We start from the raw sequence: 17,458 nt of genomic DNA on the forward strand, positions 1-17,458 counted from the left end.
AAGAAGTCAAAGAAAGATTGCGTGTCCTTTAGGCCTAGGCATGGCCTCGAAGCGCAGCCTATGTGAGGGCAACCACAAAATGGTTACCCTTGTAAAATGGAACCCGAGGGTTCGACATGTTGTATCATATACACAGTGAATTCATCGGTGACATATGACGAAAACACTCATACATACCGCATTAGTCATTTGCGGTTCGCTGATACCAAAATCGGCAGGGTAGGACCATGCTACCAACATGGTTCCGAAATTTACAGTACCACAGTCTGGAGACGTGTAGCCAGAATTTTCGCCAAGATTTTTACATCTATATTAATGAGTGACAGGGGTCTGTACTATTCACAATTAGTGGGGGGTTTATCTTTCTTGAGTAGCGTTATAATTAGTGCCTCGCGGAGCGACGATGGCAGTTTGCCTACTTCATATGCTTCAGCGTGCATTTCCAGTAAATAAGGGGAGAGTTCTTCAATAAAAGTTTTATAAAAGTCACACGTGAAGCCGTCGGGGCCCGGCGCTTTTTTTTGTTAGGTAATGTTTTTATCGCCATGTGAATATCTTCCACCGTTATCGGTTGACTAAGGTAGTCCCTCTGACCATCCGATACCCATGCAATGGATATCCGTGAGAGGTAGTTATCGAGATCGGTCTCACAGTGAGAGGTGTATAGTTGCTCATAAAATTGGCAGAATTGATTGGCTATGTCTGGAATACTGTGATAATCTTGGCCCTCTTCATCCGTGACTTTAGTGATTAACTCTCTCGCGGTTTTTAATCTTATTAGCTAAATGGTGACCTGGTCTGCCACCCTCACCAAGGGCACGCGCTCTGTATCGTTTAGATATATACCTCATCTCTTCCTCAGCCAATTTCGCGTGTTCAATGGTAGCCTCCTTAATATAAGCCAGAGTTGACTCGCATGGCACAGCTTCATATTCCCGTTCTAGTTTTTTTAACTTAGTCTCAAGCATAGTCAGTTGTCCCCTTAAATACTTTAAGTTTCCAGAAGTAGTACTTATACAGGTACCCTGAATAGTAGCTTAGAAACCCTCCCAGAGCATCCCGCGCTATCCCTTGTTATGTTCGAAGTACTGCGTTATAGCGTCATGGATCGTCTCCATGTACAGCGGGTCCAACAGCACCTCAGACTTGAAGCGCCATGTGAAGGCCTTAGGAACAATTCGCAGGACAGAAAGGACAAGGCGAAGAGGGCAGTGATCCGAAAGTGTGCGCGGTAAAACCAACCACATCAGTCACCCAGCTCACCGCCCCCTCACTCATCAGCCAATACTCAAGCCGGGATCAGCTGCCATGCGTGGTGTAAATATGTGTGCCCTCCAGTGCATCTGGGTGTCTATGTCGCCAGATATCTAGTAAACCCAAATCTTCCATTCCATCCTTGATCGCACGCGCTGCCCCGGGAGATTTCCCCACTCTGCCACTAGATTTATCTTTGATTGGATCTAAATGCGAGTTGAGGTCACCGCCCCAGAGAATAACAGCATCTGGGAGCGCACGGATAACAGCAAGAATGCGCTCATAAAATGCAGGGTCATCAATATTAGGACCATAGCTATTGACTATAGTAACCAGCGTGCCCAGCAGCTTCCCATGCAGGACAGTATAGCGCCCGTCTGTGTCAGTATGAGTTTGTATTGCAGCGAATGGGAGACCCCTGTTGACAAGAGTGAGGACACCTTGGCTATAGGAAGAATATGAGGAGGTGACACGATATCCCGCCCAACGAGCCCCCACCGATCTGTCTGTTATTTCAGTTAGGTGTGTTTCCTGTATAAGGGCAATACCGATACCATGGCGATCCAAGTACGCCAGGACCTGACGGACCTTTTTTGGTGAATTTAGCCCCCGTATGTTCCGTGTCAAACAGGAGACAGACATCACATCACAAGACATAATTGCAGCACATCATGTTTGAGATACAACCAGCCCCTTGTAGCGCAGTGATTATCCTCACAAGGAAACAATTATTGCCATATGTGTTAGCACAAACATATCTGCCACAGTTAGAAAATCTAAAAACAAAAGCAGTCACGGAAAGAATCTCAACCTTACCCTCCCACCCCCTAATACCCCCCACCCACTTTAGCGTCCCTAACCTGCCAAAGCCTCCCTGAACTCCCCAACACAATTCCCAAGTGGGATACCATGGGAGAAACCAGTTGCGAGGATCACCCTATAAGGGGGGCGCTAGAGCACAGTAACCCTCCCAGAAAGGACAGGAGGTGGCCAAGCCAATGTCATAACATCCGTTCACTTAATTGTTACCGCACCATGCAATTGCCAAGCCCTGAATTCAAGGTAAACATTTTCAGCAACATATTAGAAATAACTTTTTAACAGTGCATTTCGATTACTAACACATTGTTATGTGGGGCCACTGTGACAGTGTAATCAGCAGGCAAGAATGCAATTTAGCACATCAGCCAACTTTAAGCCATCACGTGCCGACATTGGATCCTATCCTTCGTCTGTCTGTTCACTACCCCCCTCGGCACCAGTTCCCGCATTAGCAGATGTAGAGCCGCTGCGTCATGTAACATTTTTAGCAAAGGTCATCGCTGCCTTCGGGCAGGTGAAAATCTTGTATTTCCCAATGTCCTCTATGCGCAGTCTTGCGCGGTATAGCATAGCCTATGGAATCTATGCTGCGATGAGGAGTTTCTTTACAGGTAGATACTCTCTCCGAGCCTCTTGAACTGCCATCGTGAAATCAGGATAAAAGGCTAGATTGTTCCCTTGATGCGTGATGGTTCCCTTTTCACGTGCCAGCCGGAGTACAGTGTCCCGATCCCTATAATACAAAAGGCGGGCAATGATAGGGCGCGGTGGTGCACCCGGAGGTGGGCGAGCTGCCAATGAGCGATGTGCACGTTCCACTATCAGGACCGGCGAAAGCTGTTCCGTCCCAAGAATCTCTCGGAGAAGATTCTCCACGTAGGTTTCCATTCTTCCAGTATTCGTGGATTCTGACAGGCCCGTAATGCGCACATTGTTACGGCGCGATCTTGCTTCCAAATCCTCATTACGGGCCTGGATGATTGCCAGGACTTTCTCCATAGATGTTGCTTTATTTGTAATTCGCTGTAGACCATCCTCCGCATCTGATATGCGGGTCTCCGCCTCTCCCAGACGTTGCGCATGCTTATCCAACTTCGCAGACATGTGGTCCATGCGCAAATTCAGATTATCAATCTTACCGTCTATGGTCTGAAGACTTGCCTGCACCGCTAGGAGCGTTTTGTCAATGTTAAAGAGTTGAGTACTTGGAGTGCCCGCCTCAGAGTCAGAGGCTGCATGCTAAGGAGCCCGGTGTGACTTCCGTGGTTCGAATGTGAGTCGCGACTGGCCGCGTTCAGATTTACCCATGATGATGACACAGCCGAACTTGGTCGGAGAAAGGCCCAGTCAGAAAAAAAAAAAAGCGAGACTGTCCATCAGGCGATATGGCACAAGGGACCAACCAGTGATAAGGGGAAGGAGAAGCTGCGTAGATCGCAAGACCCAGTGCGTGCCAGTATGCCCTCAGATCTCCAGCAGCAGCACCTCAGTAGATATATATCAGTACAGCTGAGATGACCAGCAGAAGAAGTAACGGCCAGTACGCAGCCAAAGTAGAGTCCCTACTGCTCAATGGAGGTATCACGCAGTCACAGCAATCACGTAGCCCAAGAAGAGGACTAAATTCCACGAGGACCGAATGCAATGGCTGCAAGGTCTCACTCACCAATTGTGTACTGATGTGGGTCTCCCTACCACATCAACTCCCAGTTACAAAATCGAGGAAGAAGGAGAGAAGCACTGCAATGCAGCAACAACGCTGCTCGTCTCAGGCAGCTTTTCCAGTAGCGAAATGTAGAGTTTGTAAGGTACACTGTGAGGCATCGCAGCGTGAGGCTGAATATTCACATTGGCAGCGTGGGAGGCACCGAATGCCTGCAGAAGATGGATCACTGCCCCGTCACCCAAGGGCGCTGCCGTCCACACAACGGAATCACATGTGGGCACCCATAGGCAGCAGACACAGGCAAGCAGCGAGAGGTCTCCCGTGCACCCACGGGTGCCACAACTCTTCGCAGGCAAGGTGGGCCGCCACCCTCGCACCAGTGAGTCTCACGCTACCCCGCAGGTTCAGAGCTGGGCAGCCCCAGCAGCATCGGACCGCAGCCGCGATCGGTGGCAGTCAGCACGCCTCCCCGAACACCCACCCCGGCAGGCCGCGAGATCAGCGAGTCAAGGGCGGCCTACTCTCACCACCCGACTCCCCACAGTGCCAGGAGCGTACTGGCCCTCAGCTCGCGTCCTGCATCCCCACCGGGCCAGGGTCTAGCAGCACCGCGCCCACCACAGCAAGTGCAGCGCAACTCCAGCGCCCACCGCGGCCCACACCAGCCCCCACCGCTAAGACTGGTCACGGCTCACAACGCTGCCGGCGCAGGCCCGAACCTCTCCAGCCACCGTTCCTCCGTAAATACTGCTCTGATGTCTGCAGCTTCTGGCGATGTGATGCTACACAGCTTCCCACTCGTGTATTGCGCCAGTTTGCCAGTAAGTGAGGGCAGATGTTCAGAATAATTAAAGGATTATGGACTTGGCCGGCGGAGCTGCTCTACAGAGCGGACATCTTGCCTTGCACCCTCTAACGCCCCCCAGGCAAAGCGAAAAGTTAGTCCATAACTCACGCTAAGCGTTGCTAATGGCAAGCATCCAAAAAGCTGTTGCATTCGGTTACAGTACATTTGCAATTGAACTGGTCTGTGCATTCCCACAAGATGAGCAGCCATCTCATAGCAGGAGCAGAAGAAACAGGATTTCACCAGCTAGCGCCAGTAATAATGGGAACCCTCCGAAGACTCTAGAAAAAATAGAATAAATAAAGGCCAGTATTACTCCAAATATCATCTGAAGAGAAGTCACAAGGTGGGATCCCACAAGTAAAAAAAATTAACAAGGCCTTTGATGTCAGACGTACTAAATATTTGATGTATAAGATACCCAAAGTGAAGTGGGAGGTTCATATTCAAAAGTGACTGAATCTCGCTAGATGTTCTAGCCACCTGCAATTCATAGGTCTCTCGAGCCGAAGTGAGAGCCACTTCTTGTTGAAACAATAGCGTTTTGAGTCTGCTTAATTTGTTGAAATCTATTTTCAAAGTTGGAATGGAAGGCCAAATGGAACTATCTACTTTCCCATGCGGGGGCAGAAAAAGCACATTGCTACAACAAGTAACACATTGTGACACTGTGACTATATATGGTATTCCTGCCTGTAAACCACAGCAGCCGTGGTTATTCAAAATAAGATAACTGCCATTAGTAAGCAATGTAAAAGGGGGAATTATTGGTGGGACGGAAGATCCTTAAAAAATAAAAGCAAGATTAGGTGCGGATACATTACAATCGCTGTGCAACTTAACGTGTTTAGAAACTAGGGAATGTCCTACTGTGGAATCGCAGTCCTCCCCTATTAGGAAAACTTCTTATCCTCCCATTTACATCTGTAAGTGAAAGGTAGGGACCATAATTCATGGAGAAATGCACTGCCCAGGGGTTCAAAGCGGCTAATTAGGAAATGTTTCATACAAGATTTAAGCTGAATCAGGGAAAATGGGAGAGAGATAACCCCATGAATTAACCATACAGCTAAATCTGCTTCTGCCACAGAGAATGGCAAGTGTTCTATTCGTTCAACGTGTAGTAACGTGTATGTAGCATCTTTCATGGACATAAATCTCTGTTTATCAGTTAGATTAAATAGTAAAAACAAAACAGAAGCATTCAAATAATCCAAAGGGACTTTTCCCATTTTTAGAGTCTGTAACGTCCATGCAAACTGCATCACTGATCGTAATTGAATTCGACCATGATATAACACAGATACATCATTCTGAACAATATCAATAACAGATGAAACAATATTATTCAAGGTATAAATGCGTGAAGACAGTGTATTGATACTATAGTCAACCACTGCAAGGACTTTTTCTAAATTTGCTTTGTCAATTTGGCGCAGACGAAGCGCTGCCCCAATCTGCAAAAGTTTCCATACTTAATTGTAAGCTGCATAGATAAACCTCTTTGTTCTAGGAATCCTAAGTCCTAAGATAAAATCAGCCAAATTGAAATCGCTCTACAAGAGTGACAAGTGTTGTTTTACTGATGACAAAGTAGAGTGTTCCAGCCATTTTTGGCACACTTTACCCACCAAATATGTGGTGATCGAATGTGAATGTGGAAAACGAGGATCTGGTCTAGTCTGTGTGAAACTAGGCATTGCATTATAAAAATGCATTTGACATGCATTTGAAGTTGTTTGCCACACCAACCATCCAGACGGGTCAACATCAGAGACTTTGAAAGTGTCATTTCAAAGCAAAGCTTGTAATACATCGATCGGATAATTTGTTTGTGTACGCCACTTGTCATATTCGGCTAAAGACAGAATGGATAGGATATTTAAATTGTTGGCAGTTGCCAGGCTAAAGCAAGTAGTTTGGTGCACTGTATCATTTAAAAATAATATTTGATTCGGGTTTAGGCAGACACAATGCAAAGCTTCAGTTCCCTGAACCTGCCAAGCCTTAGTGCCCAAATTGATTTCAAATCAAGGGTATCTCTCCAGTGATCATAACCCTGTGTGGCCAATTCAGTTCAAAAGGAATTGGAATAGATTAATTTAGTGTGGGTTAGAATAAATGTGGGCTCAGATGTCAATTGCAATTTAAAGAAATAGGATTCTGGATTGGACGTGTTTTAATCTGTGGAATAGGTGAATTTATCCCTAAGGGATTGAAAACTCCCCTGCATGGGAGTTGAACAATGTTCCCATTGTGTGTAATTAAAAACAGGTCTTAACATATTTGTTTTGTGTAAAAAATGATGCCCATAGTGTTGATAACAGAAAAAATCAGCATAATTGGCAGAATTTAAATATAAATCTTCAGCATCAAAAGCAGCATAATACTTTAAATCAGATAATGAATGTACTGCTTGTACATCCCAATCATCGGAATGTAGGTCCGGTGTTACCACATCTCCTACAGGAACGTGGAACACTTATGGTATCTTGAGGACTGCCGTCGTGCCGTGAATTTCGAATGCTACTTCATCCTAAACGATGCCATCTGCCACCGGGAAAGCTGAAATGTTCACAAGAGTTTGATCACATTTCATAATATGGGACGATGTATGAGGGTCCAGAATTCCATTGACCAACTTCACAGCAGAGCGTTCTGGCAAATAATGACCATTGATGAGCAAGAAAAATACTGTCACAAATCCAATCACCATGAAGAGTAAAATCAGGATAAGTACCAACCAGATGTAGGTCAAGGGTGGGACCAGGTAAGTCTTTCTGAACCAAGAGATGAAAATACTTATTCTTGTCAGTGGAAGTGCCAAAATGGAAGCTGAGGAGGAAGAGTCATAAGAGAAGCTCGCACTGTCCCTAAAACAACCGCTTGCACCCATGTTCATTAAAGGTGGTTGGGCAGCATCAGCTTGATATTGTTGAGGCCTGTTCGGCACTTCACAGTGGAACTCATCCACAGGGTAAGTATACTCGACTTAAATTGTTGGAAGAGGATGGAGGCAGAAAAGGGAAAAGGTCAATAATAGTTTCCATCTCACCCTCAGCGATACAGGGATTAGTTGAAGAGGATGAATTTACCGGATTCAAAGAGATAGTGTTGCATGAAACTGCAGAAGTTACACTATTCAGAATCGGCTAGACAGTATAGTTTGACATTGTCCACTGAAATGTATCTGTTGTTTTTGCGACTAGGCAAAGTTGGGAGAATTACTGTACGAGTACCCTTCAATCCAAGTACTGGAACTGGCGTATGATAAGAGGGACCAAATTATTTTTTGTTCTCCAGCTTTCCTCATACCTGATCTCCAATCTTAGTAAGCCAGCCGGCGACTGGAATCAGCAGTGCTGTATCATTGGAAGAGGGCAAATGTTCATTTGCGTAGCTGTAACGGGTCTTTTGTAGCTCCTGTAACATAGTAGAATGATTATCTACGTCAAAGGTTGCGGCTGCCACCACAACGTCTAGACCATCAAGGTCTGGCACAAACATTTTAATGCCAAAGAGCATTTTGTATGGGGTCCGCCCACCTCGAGATCTTCTAGGGAGGTTATTGAGTGCACGTTGAACTCCATACAAATGTCACACAAAAGTACATACTTATTGGTCTGTTTATATAAAGCACGCCACCAATATAGTTGCTGTAAAATAGATACAGTCGAGACACTCCAGCATGCGAAGAAGCCATGCCTTTGTGTTCAGCAATGATCAAAGCAAGTCTGCGGTCCATGTCGGGAATCAGCCATTCCCCAACTGACGGTATTTTAGCATAAGAAACTTGTTCGGGAGATAAATGATAGGAATACTTCTAAGGGAAGCCCTACAGATAAGCAGTTCGACCCTTCGTAGTAGCTACAGCTGCCAAAATGTCATTATCTATCTTAGTCATGTACCTTGTAACTGCTGCAACGAAATACGTGGCTACTGAAGATTTGGCTGCCTCATCAGCCAAAGAATTATCAACAGCATGTGCTCCCACAAGCTGATGGACAAGAATATGTATAATCTGTGTGGGTGGCCAACGGTCTTTAAGTTCTGCAACTCGAACCCACAGAGTTTTATGCTTTATTGCGCTGCCTTTAGAGTCTCTATAGTCATTTTGAGACCAAAAGAATACATTGTCATTAAACGACTGAACACAGTAGTAAGAATCGCAAACAATAAGATTATTCACATTAGGATCAGCAAACTCGAGAGCTAGAACAAGAGCCCGCAGCTCCGCCAATTGCACTGTATAGTCCCCAAGTGCCTGTGTATGTACTATGGAAGGCTTAAATTTACCATTTTCAATTGAACCAGCCACGATAGCGCAAGCCAATAAATAAGCGTGTTTGGAACCGATGGCCAGTTGAGCCGAGCCAATGATACATTTGTACTCATCCAAAGGAAGCAACGACAACGGAGGAGGATGAACATGTTCATACTATAAAAACTCCTGTGCCTGAAGATCAGGCTCAAAGATAAATGTGACATTAGCTGATGTCAAAGAAGTAGGCCATTGTATTCACATTAGCCGATGTCAAAGAAGTAGGCCATTGTATCCAACGGGGATGTAGTGCCTTAGAGTTGGGTACACTGGCCTTAGACATTGCTTCCAAAGCAGGGAGAGGCGTGACCATAAGAATGCGTTTTCCCTGCGGCAGTGAGCGTTCTTTCAGAATTGCCATTTGGACTGCCGTCAAAACTTATTCAACATTCGAGAATCGCATTTCAGCTGATGTATACAAATGTGATTTGTTTGCAATAGGGACTGTGTCTCCCTCATTGAAAGCCAAGGAAGGGAACCCCACTGGCCCATGTACTAAACGTATTACTAGGTTCAGGGTATTATCACGCGTCAACAAGTAGTTAGTCGCAAGCAGATCCGATTGCAAAGATTGCAGAATAGTGGTGTGTTCTGGAAGCCAGCTGGCAGAACAATATGTTGGTTGTATCAACACATAGAGCAGTTTGATACGCTGAGCATAATCTGGGAGAAGTCCTCCCAAAATGTAAAAATCCCAGCAAAGACTGAAGTTTCTTGAGTGTAGATGGAGGTTGCAATTGTGCACACTTCTCCAGAAAAAGGTGGGCTAACCCCCTCCCTTCATTATTGAGCTTGTAGCCCAAAAAGAGCACGGCAAAACAAGCGATGTGTGATTTTGCAAAATTGAATTTGTATCCATAGTCGGCAAACAACAGAATAATTTAGTCGACTCGGACAAAATGCGGCATCAGTTTATCGCCCGTTAGATAAATATCTTCCATGTACGAGAATGCATCTGGATCGCATCTGGACCCCATAGGCGAGCGCTTACATTTTTTCTGATTTCCAACAGCGGTAAATGCTGTCAGGTCACGGCTCTCAGAAGCCACATTATGACTGTAGAAACCATTGGATATATCCAGTGTAGTTTTGTATTTTTTACAAAAAAGGCTATTCACCAGTTTAGAGCTGTGTGTGTTCTGTACCGCATATGTACAACAATGACTATTCAAATTTCAGGATTCAATCACTCCTTGATACTCCAACTGAGTTAGGATGTCACAAACGGGAGCCTTAGCCTCTCGTCTGATTGGATATTGCAGCTGTGGCATAGACCGTAAAGGTATCTCATGTGCCTGTGAATCTCTATCCCAGCCCACCTGATTACAGTACACTGCCGGAGCAAGGGCCAACGCCCACTCAGATGCGTAAGTCTTTGCATGATCCTCAGGGAAGTAACATGAAAAACTCAGAATGATCACGTCCTCCCTCTAGAAGTGGCTAGCACAAATGGTGGAGGCCAATTTGCCTCTGTCAACAAAATGTTGAATGAGGAGGTATGATTTTTCCAGAAAACCACTGTGATTGTACGCTGTATATCACCTTCAATTTGGAAGACAATTTCATAAAGTCTATCTAGTGGGGCAACTTCTGCATTTGCTATTTCCATTGTAATAAATGTATCAGTTGCTCTCGCTTCCAGACAGGGACGCAGTGCCTCCCCCACTATGGTAACCTCCGCTGTGCTGTCTAGCAGAATCACTGCCCATGTCCAATCGAGAAGCCGCGTTCTCACTGTCTGAGGCATACTTCGCTGTTAAAGCGGCAACCTTTTTCCTCTGATACAGGGGTTTAAAACGAGGCAGCTCCTCTTGCTTGGCCTTAATGTCAAACTGTCGAGGTGGATCCCGTCCTGTTGTGTGGTCGGACCTTTGCCATGAACCTTGCGTTCCCCACCACCGACTTGAGAGTCTGATGTGTCCTGTAAAGAATGAGGAGAGCGCTGATCAGGGACTTTAAATCTATCAGGAGTTTACATTTTTGCGCGGTCACGCAAGTCATAAGTACGCTCAGATGACTCAGGTGTCAGTGAACCAGCACACGAACCCTGCTTCTGTTGTTGCTGCCCCTGTTTTTTATTTCTCCAGTTCTTTTTAGGAAAGGACAGGTGCCCACCTTTATCAGTCTGGGCTTTTTGTTGAATTTGAGCTTGAGTCTGCGTTTGAGTAAAAGGCTTAATTCATAGACTATTGCGCACTAAGGTTTTATAAGCTGTAGCAATAATCTTATGCAATTTGTGCTGCCTCCAAGCATTGTGCCACTTGCAAGCTTACAGCATCACCCTTAACATTAGCAAGGATTATATCACAAACAATATTGAAAACTCCCACCAGTCTCATTCCCAACTCCAGAGCCTTTGGCTCCATGTTCATCTTGAACATGTTTAATCACGAAAGGGAGAACGGTCATTGAGAGGGTGCCGAAACACATTGAATAAACCGCTGCAAACACTCTACCCCAAGTGTTACAATCAGCTAATTTGGGAAATTGTCCTTTAGGTAGACTCACGGTCAGGATTCCGTGTTTCTCCACAGGCGTGGTATTTGGAGAAACAGCTTTGAGATGTCCAAACTTTTCAGCAAGCCAATAAGGAAGTTTGTCTTTATTTTGTGGATGCTTGCCCATCACTGAATTAGTCATGACTGGACTGATGATTACACAATCAGGTCCCGGTGGTTGCGCAGCAACGCCAGGTGGTCCCACCTGGAAGTTGCGCAACATGAACTGAATAACAGCTCTATGTACACATATCAACGAAGTATGCAATACACGTAGCTCTGCAACTGTAGCATTAAGATCATTTGGCTGCATGGTATACCCAGCCAAAATGGGCCACGTGGCCCCATCTATCGATAAAGGGCCGAAAGGGACCGGTGTCATAGGGTGAGGAAGGGCACCATTAAACCATATTGCATGTTGCCAAGCCGTTAGTGGAACTTCACCGCTAGGAGCGTTTTGTCAATGTTAGAGAGTTGAGTACTTGGAGTGCCCACCTCAGAGTCAGAGGCTGCATGCTAAGGAGCCCGGTGTGACTTCCGTGGTTCGAATGTGAGTCGCGACTGGCCGCGTTCAGATTTACCCATGATGATGACACAGCCGAACTTGGTCGGAGCAAGGCCCAGTCAGAAAAAAATAAAAAAAGCGAGACTGTCCATCAGGCGATATGGCACAAGGGACCAACCAGTGATAAGGGGAAGGAGAAGCTGCGTAGATCGCAAGACCCAGTGCGTGCCAGTATGCCCTCAGATCTCCAGCAGCAGCACCTCAGTAGATATATATCAGTACAGCTGAGATGACCAGCAGAAGAAGTAACGGCCAGTACGCAGCCAAAGTAGAGTCCCTACTGCTCAATGGAGGTATCACGCAGTCACAGCAATCACGTAGCCCAAGAAGAGGACTAAATTCCACGAGGACCGAATGCAATGGCTGCAAGGTCTCACTCACCAATTGTGTACTGATGTGGGTCTCCCTACCACATCAACTCCCAGTTACAAAATCGAGGAAGAAGGAGAGAAGCACTGCAATGCAGCAACAACGCTGCTCGTCTCAGGCAGCTTTTCCAGTAGCGAAGTGTAGAGTTTGTAAGGTACACTGTGAGGCATCGCAGGGTGAGGCTGAATATTCACATTGGCAGCGTGGGAGGCACCGAATGCCTGCAGAAGATGGATCACTGCCCCGTCACCCAAGGGCGCTGCCGTCCACACAACGGAATCACATGTGGGCACCCATAGGCAGCAGACACAGGCAAGCAGCGAGAGGTCTCCCGTGCACCCACGGGTGCCACAACTCTTCACAGGCAAGGTGGGCCGCCACCCTCGCACCAGTGAGTCTCACGCTACCCCGCAGGTTCAGAGCTGGGCAGCCCCAGCAGCATCGGACCGCAGCCACGATCGGTGGCAGTCAGCACGCCTCCCCGAACACCCACCCCGGCAGGCCGCGAGATCAGCGAGTCAAGGGCGGCCTACTCTCACCACCCGACTCCCCACAGTGCCAGGAGCGTACTGGCCCTCAGCTCGCGTCCTGCATCCCCACCGGGCCAGGGTCTAGCAGCACCGCGCCCACCACAGCAAGTGCAGCGCAACTCCAGCGCCCACCGCGGCCCACACCAGCCCCCACCGCTAAGACTGGTCACGGCTCACAACGCTGCCGGCGCAGGCCCGAACCTCTCCAGCCACCGTTCCTCCGTAAATACAGCTCTGATGTCTGCAGCTTCTGGCGATGTGATGCTACACAGCTTCCCACTCGTGTATTGCGCCAGTTTGCCAGTAAGTGAGGGCAGATGTTCAGAATAATTAAAGGATTATGGACTTGGCCGGCGGAGCTGCTCTACAGAGCGGACATCTTGCCTTGCACCCTCTAACGCCCCCCAGGCAAAGCGAAAAGTTAGTCCATAACTCACGCTAAGCGTTGCTAATGGCAAGCATCCAAAAAGCTGTTGCATTCGGTTACAGTACATTTGCAATTGAACTGGTCTGTGCATTCCCACAAGATGAGCAGCCATCTCATAGCAGGAGCAGAAGAAACAGGATTTCACCAGCTAGCGCCAGTAATAATGGGAACCCTCCGAAGACTCTAGAAAAAATAGAATAAATAAAGGCCAGTATTACTCCAAATATCATCTGAAGAGAAGTCACAAGGTGGGATCCCACAAGTAAAAAAAATTAACAAGGCCTTTGATGTCAGACGTACTAAATATTTGATGTATAAGATACCCAAAGTGAAGTGGGAGGTTCATATTCAAAAGTGACTGAATCTCGCTAGATGTTCTAGCCACCTGCAATTCATAGGTCTCTCGAGCCGAAGTGAGAGCCACTTCTTGTTGAAACAATAGCGTTTTGAGTCTGCTTAATTTGTTGAAATCTATTTTCAAAGTTGGAATGGAAGGCCAAATGGAACTATCTACTTTCCCATGCGGGGGCAGAAAAAGCACATTGCTACAACAAGTAACACATTGTGACACTTTGACTATATATGGTATTCCTGCCCGTAAACCACAGCAGCCGTGGTTATTCAAAATAAGATAACTGCCATTAGTAAGCAATGTAAAAGGGGGAATTATTGGTGGGACGGAAGATCCTTAAAAAATAAAAGCAAGATTAGGTGCGGATACATTACAATCGCTGTGCAACTTAACGTGTTTAGAAACTAGGGAATGTCCTACTGTGGAATCGCAGTCCTCCCCTATTAGGAAAACTTCTTATCCTCCCATTTACATCTGTAAGTGAAAGGTAGGGACCATAATTCATGGAGAAATGCACTGCCCAGGGGTTCAAAGCGGCTAATTAGGAAATGTTTCATACAAGATTTAAGCTGAATCAGGGAAAATGGGAGAGAGATAACCCCATGAATTAACCATACAGCTAAATCTGCTTCTGCCACAGAGAATGGCAAGTGTTCTATTCGTTCAACGTGTAGTAACGTGTATGTAGCATCTTTCATGGACATAAATCTCTGTTTATCAGTTAGATTAAATAGTAAAAACAAAACAGAAGCATTCAAATAATCCAAAGGGACTTTTCCCATTTTTAGAGTCTGTAACGTCCATGCAAACTGCATCACTGATCGTAATTGAATTCGACCATGATATAACACAGATACATCATTCTGAACAATATCAATAACAGATGAAACAATATTATTCAAGGTATAAATGCGTGAAGACAGTGTATTGATACTATAGTCAACCACTGCAAGGACTTTTTCTAAATTTGCTTTGTCAATTTGGCGCAGACGAAGCGCTGCCCCAATCTGCAAAAGTTTCCATACTTAATTGTAAGCTGCATAGATAAACCTCTTTGTTCTAGGAATCCTAAGTCCTAAGATAAAATCAGCCAAATTGAAATCCCTCTACAAGAGTGACAAGTGTTGTTTTACTGATGACAAAGTAGAGTGTTCCAGCCATTTTTGGCACACTTTACCCACCAAATATGTGGTGATCGAATGTGAATGTGGAAAACGAGGATCTGGTCTAGTCTGTGTGAAACTAGGCATTGCATTATAAAAATGCATTTGACATGCATTTGAAGTTGTTTGCCACACCAACCATCCAGACGGGTCAACATCAGAGACTTTGAAAGTGTCATTTCAAAACAAAGCTTGTAATACATCGATCGGATAATTTGTTTGTGTACGCCACTTGTCATATTCGGCTAAAGACAGAATGGATAGGATATTTAAATTGTTGGCAGTTGCCAGGCTAAAGCAAGTAGTTTGGTGCACTGTATCATTTAAAAATAATATTTGATTCGGGATTAGGCAGACACAATGCAAAGCTTCAGTTCCCTGAACCTGCCAAGACTTAGTGCCCAAATTGATTTCAAATCAAGGGTATCTCTCCAGTGATCATAACCCTGTGTGGCCAATTCAGTTCAAAAGGAATTGGAATAGATTAATTTAGTGTGGGTTAGAATAAATGTGGGCTCAGATGTCAATTGCAATTTAAAGAAATAGGATTCTGGATTGGACGTGTTTTAATCTGTGGAATAGGTGAATTTATCCCTAAGGGATTGAAAACTCCCCTGCATGGGAGTTGAACAATGTTCCCATTGTGTGTAATTAAAAACAGGTCTTAACATATTTGTTTTGTGTAAAAAATGATGCCCATAGTGTTGATAACAGAAAAAATCAGCATAATTGGCAGAATTTAAATATAAATCTTCAGCATCAAAAGCAGCATAATACTTTAAATCAGATAATGAATGTACTGCTTGTACATCCCAATCATCGGAATGTAGGTCCGGTGTTACCACATCTCCTACAGGAACGTGGAACACTTATGGTATCTTGAGGACTTCCGTCGTGCCGTGAATTTCGAATGCTACTTCATCCTAAACGATGCCATCTGCCACCGGGAAAGCTGAAATGTTCACAAGAGTTTGATCACATTTCATAATATGGGACGATGTATGAGGGTCCAGAATTCCATTGACCAACTTCACAGCAGAGCGTTCTGGAAAATAATGACCATTGATGAGCAAGAAAAATACTGTCACAAATCCAATCACCATGAAGAGTAAAATCAGGATAAGTACCAACCAGATGTAGGTCAAGGGTGGGACCAGGTAAGTCTTTTTGAACCAAGAGATGAAAATACTTATTCTTGTCAGTGGAAGTGCCAAAATGGAAGCTGAGGAGGAAGAGTCATAAGAGAAGCTCGCACTGTCCCTAAAACAACCGCTTGCACCCATGTTCATTAAAGGTGGTTGGGCAGCATCAGCTTGATATTGTTGAGGCCTGTTCGGCACTTCAGAGTGGAACTCATCCACAGGGTAAGTATACTCGACTTAAATTGTTGGAAGAGGATGGAGGCAGAAAAGGGAAAAGGTCAATAATAGTTTCCATCTCACCCTCAGCGATACAGGGATTAGTTGAAGAGGATGAATTTACCGGATTCAAAGAGATAGTGTTGCATGAAACTGCAGAAGTTACACTATTCAGAATCGGCTAGACAGTATAGTTTGACATTGTCCACTGAAATGTATCTGTTGTTTTTGCGACTAGGCAAAGTTGGGAGAATTACTGTACGAGTACCCTTCAATCCAAGTACTGGAACTGGCGTATGATAAGAGGGACCAAATTATTTTTTGTTCTCCAGCTTTCCTCATACCTGATCTCCAATCTTAGTAAGCCAGCCGGCGACTGGAATCAGCAGTGCTGTATCATTGGAAGAGGGCAAATGTTCATTTGCGTAGCTGTAACGGGTCTTTTGTAGCTCCTGTAACATAGAAGAATGATTATCTACGTCAAAGGTTGCGGCTGCCACCACAACGTCTAGACCATCAAGGTCTGGCACAAACATTTTAATGCCAAAGAGCATTTTGTATGGGGTCCGCCCACCTCGAGATCTTCTAGGGAGGTTATTGAGTGCACGTTGAACTCCATACAAATGTCACACAAAAGTACATACTTATAGGTCTGTTTATATAAAGCACGCCACCAATATAGTTGCTGTAAAATAGATACAGTCGAGACACTCCAGCATGCGAAGAAGCCATGCCTTTGTGTTCAGCAATGATCAAAGCAAGTCTGCGGTCCATGTCGGGAATCAGCCATTCCCCAACTGACGGTATTTTAGCATAAGAAACTTGTTCGGGAGATAAATGATAGGAATACTTCTAAGGGAAGCCCTACAGATAAGCAGTTCGACCCTTCGTAGTAGCTACAGCTGCCAAAATGTCATTATCTATCTTAGTCATGTACCTTGTAACTGCTGCAACAAAATACGTGGCTACTGAAGATTTGGCTGCCTCATCAGCCAAAGAATTATCAACAGCATGTGCTCCCACAAGCTGATGGACAAGAATATGTATAATCTGTGTGGGTGGCCAACGGTCTTTAAGTTCTGCAACTCGAACCCACAGAGTTTTATGCTTTATTGCGCTGCCTTTAGAGTCTCTATAGTCATTTTGAGACCAAAAGAATACATTGTCATTAAACGACTGAACACAGTAGTAAGAATCGCAAACAATAAGATTATTCACATTAGGATCAGCAAACTCGAGAGCTAGAACAAGAGCCCGCAGCTCCGCCAATTGCACTGTATAGTCCC

This window comes from Triturus cristatus, chromosome 2_2 (assembly GCF_964204655.1).
Source record: "Triturus cristatus chromosome 2_2, aTriCri1.1, whole genome shotgun sequence".
NCBI lineage: Eukaryota > Metazoa > Chordata > Amphibia > Caudata > Salamandridae > Triturus > Triturus cristatus.